The following is an 8,520-nucleotide window of genomic DNA, read 5'->3' on the forward strand; positions in this document are numbered from 1 at the left end:
ATCACTCTTAAATGACATTATATCATGGATGCATCACATTAGCATTTTCTTTAAATCACTAATCAACCAGTAACTTCTAACAATCAGACATAACATAACTTGATCTTACTTTCAATTTTGAATATTAAACTTAATTATTATTTACTCGTATTACTTGTATTATATATAAATAAATTATGATATCAAAAATTATTATTATTATTATTATTATTATTATTATTATTATTATTATTATTATTATTTTTATTATTATTATTATTATTATTATTATTATTATTATTATTATTTGTGTTTGTCAAATAATTACCTCAAAGAAAATAATATTTTATTGAATTATAAAAGATGGGAATACAAGACATGGAAATATAAAAACGATTACATCAAAGTTAAAAACAACTAGAGTTGAAATGGGCCGCGCGTTGCGGCGACCGCGTTTTGGTGATCGTTCGTACCCAAAGATACCGTATTTTACACACAATGGCTATGTAGAGTAAATTGGCGGTCATTTTTTCATTCACAATATAAGTTAGAAAAAAGGTTGTCCAATAGTACAAACAATTCACCATTTACATATACCTAAACAAACTTTTAACAAACGGACTCAATGAAAAACATATACATAACAATGAAACAATTGTAGACCTTATTTTTGGACTCACCGACTACGGTTAAAAAAGTATACTAACTTCCTTTAAACATAATCAAACATGTGTGATCAGTTACATATTAAAAACGATCTCGTTTCTATATGAGTATTCATTATTTTCGCCAAAAAAAAAAAAAAAAAAAAAAAAAAAAAAGTTACATATTAAAAAATGACTGTTCAGTACCCATGGTTTCTGATCACTTACGATGCCATTCGATTGTTTGCACATATCTTCCATCCCATACTAGGGTCAGAATACAAATGCTTTCCAGATTCAAATCAACCACGATTGATGATAAGCAAATGCAAAAAACATTGTAGGAGTTTTTTTATGTTGTTCACTAAAAATCAGTCTTCGCCAGTAACTACACAATAATAATGAATATATTAGTTCTAATGAAATGAAAGATGAGCAAACAAAATGCAATGGAAAGAAGCTTAAATTCGTACTATTCAAATTCAGAATTTAAAACAGATTACCTCTTTAGTAGCACTTTCTACCTTTCTCCATTGAAATATGAAAATGGAATCTCCAAGGTACGTCCCTGTACCGAACATTCACACACTCAATATTGTTACTCTTACACGTATATTGAGAAGGATGAACTTATCTTAAACGATTGATAACCTACAACAACAAAATTCTTACATATTCCACAATTTGGTTTGATACCGGTGCATACTGGCTTAGCTTCAACCTGTGATATACAATCCATACGATAGAAATCAGTAACCGACAACCCTCGATTTAAGCGTTAGGACATCGATAAGATGTGTATTATTTTGCAAGTCAATTATGGCCCATTCTGTAACCATAAGTGGTTATTTTTTATGATACTAATGTAATGAGCTCAAAAAATAAAAAACTGAAAACCGCTGCAGATATCTTTAGGTTGAAATTAAATTACATTTGATCTCTATTCTATCTTGTAATACATTGCACATAACCTGTTTGTTAGAAGTCCTCGTATGACAAAATTTTTAAGTGTAGATGTTAGGCACCATCTCCGACCACGCCAAACACAACAACTCAAATTCATTCACCAAATTAATCAGACAAATAAGAAGACAGATAATTGTAAAATTATTAATAACTATGAAATCAGACTGAAAACAATAAAGGAACATACCTTTTGTATTTGCATAGACTTCAAGTGACAATAATGGAGTGATAATCGACTCTGTAGATGAACTATAGATAATAGGGGCTGCAAAATTTTGGCGAAGATTTGGCAAACCCAGGTTGTATAAAAAAATATCAGTAATTTATATAGGTAACAAATGAAAAAAGAAGATCGACATGAAGCATTATGAAAGTTTAAATATTAATCATCATCACCAACCATACCAAAAACAACAGTTATGTTTCATTCACCAAATAAATTAAGTAAATAAACAAAAAAATGATTTGGAGGGAATGAATCGTTACCGAATATTGGTTAGGCTCATATATGAATTTCAGGACAAAATAAGTCTGAAAACCCGCGATGGCTGCAAACACAAACGGTTTCATCGATTATATGCCTTCCGAGTGTTGCCTCGCCAAGAAACGTGGGATCATAAATATTAAAGAACATCAATTATCACAGCCACCAATATAACCAAAGCTGCCATGGACACCTTCACTATCATACAATCGATCAGAGGACATAAAAACATGATTCGAGGTAAGAATTGAAAAAATAAGATCAAGATAAAGCATCATGAAGCTAGGGTATCCAAACAGACAAACGCTACTACCGTCGATACAACCACAACCATTAACAAAATCATAAGCATACCATCTAACAAAAACTATATAAGAAAATGATAATCAAACTCACTGTTGAAGGAAGATGGCAAACCAAAACCGTCACTATCGAAGGCCACCAACCAAGCTAAAACAACAGGAGATCTTGGGAACGGCGAGCTAATTTTTTCCATTCAATGTTAGCGACAAATTACAGGTCGCATCCAATTTGGTGCGACCCTAAAACAACGGAATAAAAAGCTCATCCAAGAAACAAATAATCCCGATGGTGGCAAAACCCTATTTTTTTTTCAATCGCGACCACAAATTAGGTTTCGCTTCCAATTTGGTGCAAACCTGAATCAACAGTATGAAACGATCATCCAGCAAACGTATCCTCTGAACTGAGATACATATTGGGTTCGGATATTTACCAAGTATTGTGCCTTGATTCATTCCTTCGCTATTCTGAAATATGGTAGTTCATAAGGAAGAGCTTAGGTATAATACAAGGTATATATATTTAGGACGTATGTAGTCAAGATGGAATTTGTCCCTCTTATTCGTTGAGAGTCAGATGTCTAAGGCCTGATAAAATTAAATCTAGAAGAGAGTGATCACTCTGTGTCTCTTGGATTTAACATGACATCTAGGACGAAAGGATATAATGAAAGATTCACCTATTCATATTCGAGATGGGAACTCGAAAGAGATGATGTTATTGAATGGCACAAAGTCATAACATATTGGGGGTGATGGATGGTCGTTAGGTGGTATCCATCGCTTGCATTAATTTCTTATGTTTCTCGTGCAAGTGAGAGATTGAAGGTATTTCGTATGCCCGAGAGACATATTAAATTAATGTGGCTAACGTGTTATGATCCAAGTCGGGTCATACCCAATAACAAACTTACCGGCACCTTATTCGTATTTGATCTTAACGATTGAATCATTGATTAAATACGCAACACTTGAATTTTAAGGAAAAGGTTTCTTAAATAATATTACTTGATATGTTTATATAAGTTATGGAATAACTTATAACAAGGATTTAATTATTTATAGGTTAAATAATTAATTAAGTTATGTTAAATTTTATAAGTTGGTTTTATAAAATATACATAACAAATAATATACAAGTTTATAAAATGTGTTTTATAAAATCATGTTTTATAAAAACTGATTTTATAAATTCAGTTTTTTTATAAAAGTATATTATAATATGATCATTGGTAGTGGCTTTGGGAGTTCAAAACACATGCTAGAGATTCTTCATTGAATGGCCCATACTTTTCCAAGGATCTATAAGCATGCTCCTTGACTAAAAGCTACACACACATGCAAACATATCAAGAGAATAAGTGCAAAAAAAACTGCATTTCTGCTGCAGTTAGGCCGTGGGGTTTGAAGCACAATAGGGAGATCTTCAAGCTCATTTTGCAAGCAATTTAAGTGTCTTATTAAATCCTAACTAAAGGCTAGGTGTTGGTGCATAAGTTTGGGGTATTTCTCCTTGAGGTTTCATGCTTTTGAAACTACATTCATCATCATTTCTTTGGGTTGCTGCTGTCCAGAAATCAGTGAGCAAAGAAAGAGGTTTGTAGCTTAGTTAACAAGGGTTTAAAGGTTCCAAAGTATTGCCAAGATTAAGGGTGGTGTCGGAGTACAAGAGCTTAGGGTTCTATACACTTGAAGGTTCAAGTTAGGAGCTCATTTCATCATCATCTCCTTCAAACTTTCTGCTCATTTTGAAGAACCCTCAAACTTGTTTTGAGGAGGTATAAACACTATCCTTTCTTGTTAATTAGTAAGTATTATTTCACAACTTGATCCATGGGATTTACATTTAAATGGTTGAATGATTAACAAGTTCTTAAACGGCTAAACATACTCATATTAACACGCTTCCGCAAGCTTACTAATAAATGGTTTTAAGGATATTGAAACTTGTTAAAACCCTACAGATCTCAATTAATGTTGTTAACACAATGTTTATTATATCAAATGAGATGTTAAATTATTATATTATCATGATATTATGATGTATGAATATCTCTTAATATGATATATACATTAAAATATCGTTACAACGATAATCGTTACATATAAGTCTCGTTTCGTAATTCTTGAGTTAGTAGTCTTGTTTTTACATATGTAGTTAATTGTTAACACACTTAATGATATATTTAAATATCATTTTATCATGTTAAATATAGTGTATCAATATCTTAATATGATACATATATATTTAGTAGACGTTATCATAACGATAATCGTTATATATATCATTTCGAGTTTCTTAACTTAGTAATCTCATTTCTTATGTATATCACACATTGTTAATATACTTAGTGAGACACTTACTCATCATAATCTCATGTCAACCATATATATATGTCTATATATACCACAACATGTAGTTTTTACAATTTTGTAACGTTCGTTAATCGCCGGTAAACTTGGGTGATCAATTGTCTATATGAAACTTATTTCATTTAATCAAGTCTTAACAAGTTTGATTGTTTAACACGTTGGAAACATTTAGTCATGTAAATATCAATTTCAATTAATATATATAAACATGGAAAAGTTCGGGTCACTACAGTACCTACCCGTTAAATAAATTTCGTCCCGAAATTTTAAGCTGTTGAAGGAGTTGACGAATCTTCTGGAAATAGATGCGGGTATTTCTTCTTCATCTGATCTTCATGATCCCAGGTGAACTCGGGTCCTCTATGAGCATTCCATCAAACCTTAACAATCGGTATCTTGTTTTGCTTAAGTCTCTTAACCTCACGATCCATTATTTCGACGGGTTCTTCAATGAATTGAAGTTTTTCATTGATTTGGATTTCTTCCAACGGAATAGTGAGATCTTCTTTAGCAAAACATTTCTTCAAATTCGAGACCTAGAAAGTGTTATGTACAGCCGCGAGTTGTTGAGGTAGCTCCAGTTGGTAAGCTACTAGTCCGACACGATCTATAATCTTGAATGGTCCAATGTACCTTGGATTTAGTTTCCCCCGTTTACCAAATCGAACAACGCCTTTCCAAGCTGAAACCTTAAGCATGACCATTTCTCTAATTTCAAACTCTATATCTTTTCTTTTACTGTCCGCGTAGCTCTTTTGTCGACTCTGGGCGGTTTTCAATCGTTGTTGAATTTGGATGATTTTCTCGGTAGTTTCTTGTATTATCTCCGGACCCGTAATCTGTCTATCCCCCACTTCATTCCACCAAATCGGAGACCTGCACTTTCTACCATAAAGTGCCTCAAATGGCGCCATCTCAATACTAGAATGATAACTGTTGTTGTAGAAAAATTCTGCTAACGGTAGGTGTCGATCCTAACTGTTTCCGAAATCAATAACACATGCTCGTAGCATGTCTTCAAGCCTTTGTATCGTCCTTTCGCTCTACCCATCAGTTTGTGGATGATAGGTAGTACTCATGTCTAGACGAGTCCCCAATGCTTGTTGCAACGTCTGCCAGAACCTTGAAACAAATCTACCATCCCTATCATAGATAATAGAGACGGGTATTCCATGTCTGGAGACAACCTCCTTCAAATACAATCGCGCCAACTTCTCCATTTTGTCATCTTCTCTCATTGGCAGGAAGTGTGCTGACTTGGTGAAACGATCAACTATTACCCAAATAGTATCATAATCACGTGCAGTCCTTGGCAATTTAGTAATGAAATCCATGGTAATGTTTTCCCATTTCTATTCCAGGATTTCAGGTTGTTGTAGTAGACCTGATGGTTTCTGATGTTCAGCTTTGACCTTAGAACACGTCAAACATTCTCCTACATATTTAGCAATATCGGCTTTCATACCCGGCCACCAAAAGTGTTTCTTGAGATCTTTATACATCTTTCCAGCTCCGGGATGTATTGAATATCTGGTTTTATGTGCTTCTTTAAGTACCATTTCTCTTACATCTCCAAACCTTATGTAGTGACCCGAACTTTTCCATGTTTATATATATTAATTGAGATTGATATTTACATGATTAAATGTTTCCAACATGTTAAGCAATCAAACTTATTAAGACTTGATTAATTGAAATAGGTTTCATATAGACAATTGACCACCCAAGTTGACCGGTGATTCACGAACGTTAAAACTTGTAAAAAACTATATGATGACATATATATGGTTATATGTATAGTTAACATGATATTATGATAAGTAAACATATCATTAATTATATTAACAATGAACTACATATGTAAAAACAAGACTACTAACTTAATGATTTTGAAACGAGACATATATGTAACGTTTATCGTTGTAACGACATTTAATGTATATATATCATATTAAGAGATATTCGTACATCATAATATCATGATAATATAATAATTTAAAATCTCTTTTGATATTATAAACATTAGGTTAACAACATTTAACAAGATCGTTAACCTAAAGGTTTCAAAACAACACTTACATGTAACGACTAACGATGACTTAACGACTCAGTTAAAATGTATATACATGTAGTGTTTTAATATGTATTTATACACTTTTGAAAGACTTCAATAAACTTATCAAAATACTTCTACTTAACAAAAATGCTTACAATTACATTCTCGTTCAGTTTCATCAACAATTCTACTCGTATGCACCCGTATTCGTACTCGTACAATACACAGCTTTTAGATGTATGTACTATTGGTATATACACTCCAATGATCAGCTCTTAGCAGCCCATGTGAGTCACCTAACACATGTGGGAACCATCATTTGGCAACTAGCATGAAATATCTCATAAGATTACAAAAATATGAGTAATCATTCATGACTTATTTACATGAAAACAAAATTACATATCCTTTATATCTAATCCATACACCAACGACTAAAAACACCTACAAACACTTTCATTCTTCAATTTTCTTCATCTAATTGAACTCTCTCAAGTTCTATCTTCAAGTTCTAAGTGTTCTTCATAAATTCCAAAAGTTCTAGTTTCATAAAATCAAGAATACTTTCAAGTTTGCTAGCTCACTTCCAATCTTGTAAGGTGATCATCCAACCTCAAGAAATCTTTGTTTCTTACAGTAGGTTATCATTCTAATACAAGGTAATAATCATATTCAAACTTTGGTTCAATTTCTATAACTATAACAATCTTATTTCAAGTGATGATCTTACTTGAACTTGTTTTCGTGTCATGATTTTGCTTCAAGAACTTTGAGCCATCCAAGGATCCATTGAAGCTAGATCCATTTTTCTCTTTTCCAGTAGGTTCATCCAAGGAACTTAAGGTAGTAATGATGTTCATAACATCATTCGATTCATACATATAAAGCTATCTTATTCGAAGGTTTAAACTTGTAATCACTAGAACATAGTTTAGTTAATTCTAAACTTGTTCGCAAACAAAAGTTAATCCTTCTAACTTGACTTTTAAAATCAACTAAACACATGTTCTATATCTATATGATATGCTAACTTAATGATTTAAAACCTGGAAACACGAAAAACACCGTAAAACCGGATTTACGCCGTCGTAGTAACACCGCGGGCTGTTTTGGGTTAGTTAATTAAAAACTATGATAAACTTTGATTTAAAAGTTGTTATTCTGAGAAAATGATTTTTAATATGAACATGAAACTATATCCAAAAATTATGGTTAAACTCAAAGTGGAAGTATGTTTTCTAAAATGGTCATCTAGACGTCGTTCTTTCGACTGAAATGACTACCTTTACAAAAACGACTTGTAACTTATTTTTCCGACTAGAAACCTATACTTTTTTTGTTTAGATTCATAAAATAGAGTTCAATATGAAACTATAGCAATTTGATTCACTCAAAACGGATTTAAAATGAAGAAGTTATGGGTAAAACAAGATTGGATAATTTTTCTCATTTTAGCTACGTGAAAATTGGTAACAAATCTATTCCAACCATAACTTAATCAACTTGTATTATATATTATGTAATCTTGAGATACCATAGACACGTATACAATGTTTCGACCTATCATGTCGACACATCTATATATATTTCGGAACAACCATAGACACTCTATATGTGAATGTTGGAGTTAGCTATACAGGGTTGAGGTTGATTCCAAAATATATATAGTTTGAGTTGTGATCAATACTGAGATACGTATACACTGGGTCGTGGATT

At 32.3% G+C, this 8,520-nt stretch overlaps 1 long non-coding RNA gene across 1 annotated transcript; it reads right to left on the reverse strand.

Moving 5' to 3' along the window:
- Positions 1-907: 907 nt before the first annotated feature.
- On the reverse strand, positions 908-1,397 carry LOC139840016 (uncharacterized). Its single transcript, XR_011757183.1, has 3 exons — positions 1,296-1,397; positions 1,127-1,191; positions 908-1,011 (listed from the first exon to the last, which is right to left on the reverse strand). It is a non-coding gene; the product is annotated as an uncharacterized lncRNA (long non-coding RNA).
- Between the last annotated feature and the right edge of the window lie 7,123 nt (positions 1,398-8,520).

Source organism: Rutidosis leptorrhynchoides, chromosome 4 (genome assembly GCF_046630445.1).
Source record: "Rutidosis leptorrhynchoides isolate AG116_Rl617_1_P2 chromosome 4, CSIRO_AGI_Rlap_v1, whole genome shotgun sequence".
In the NCBI taxonomy this organism is placed as follows: domain Eukaryota; kingdom Viridiplantae; phylum Streptophyta; class Magnoliopsida; order Asterales; family Asteraceae; genus Rutidosis; species Rutidosis leptorrhynchoides.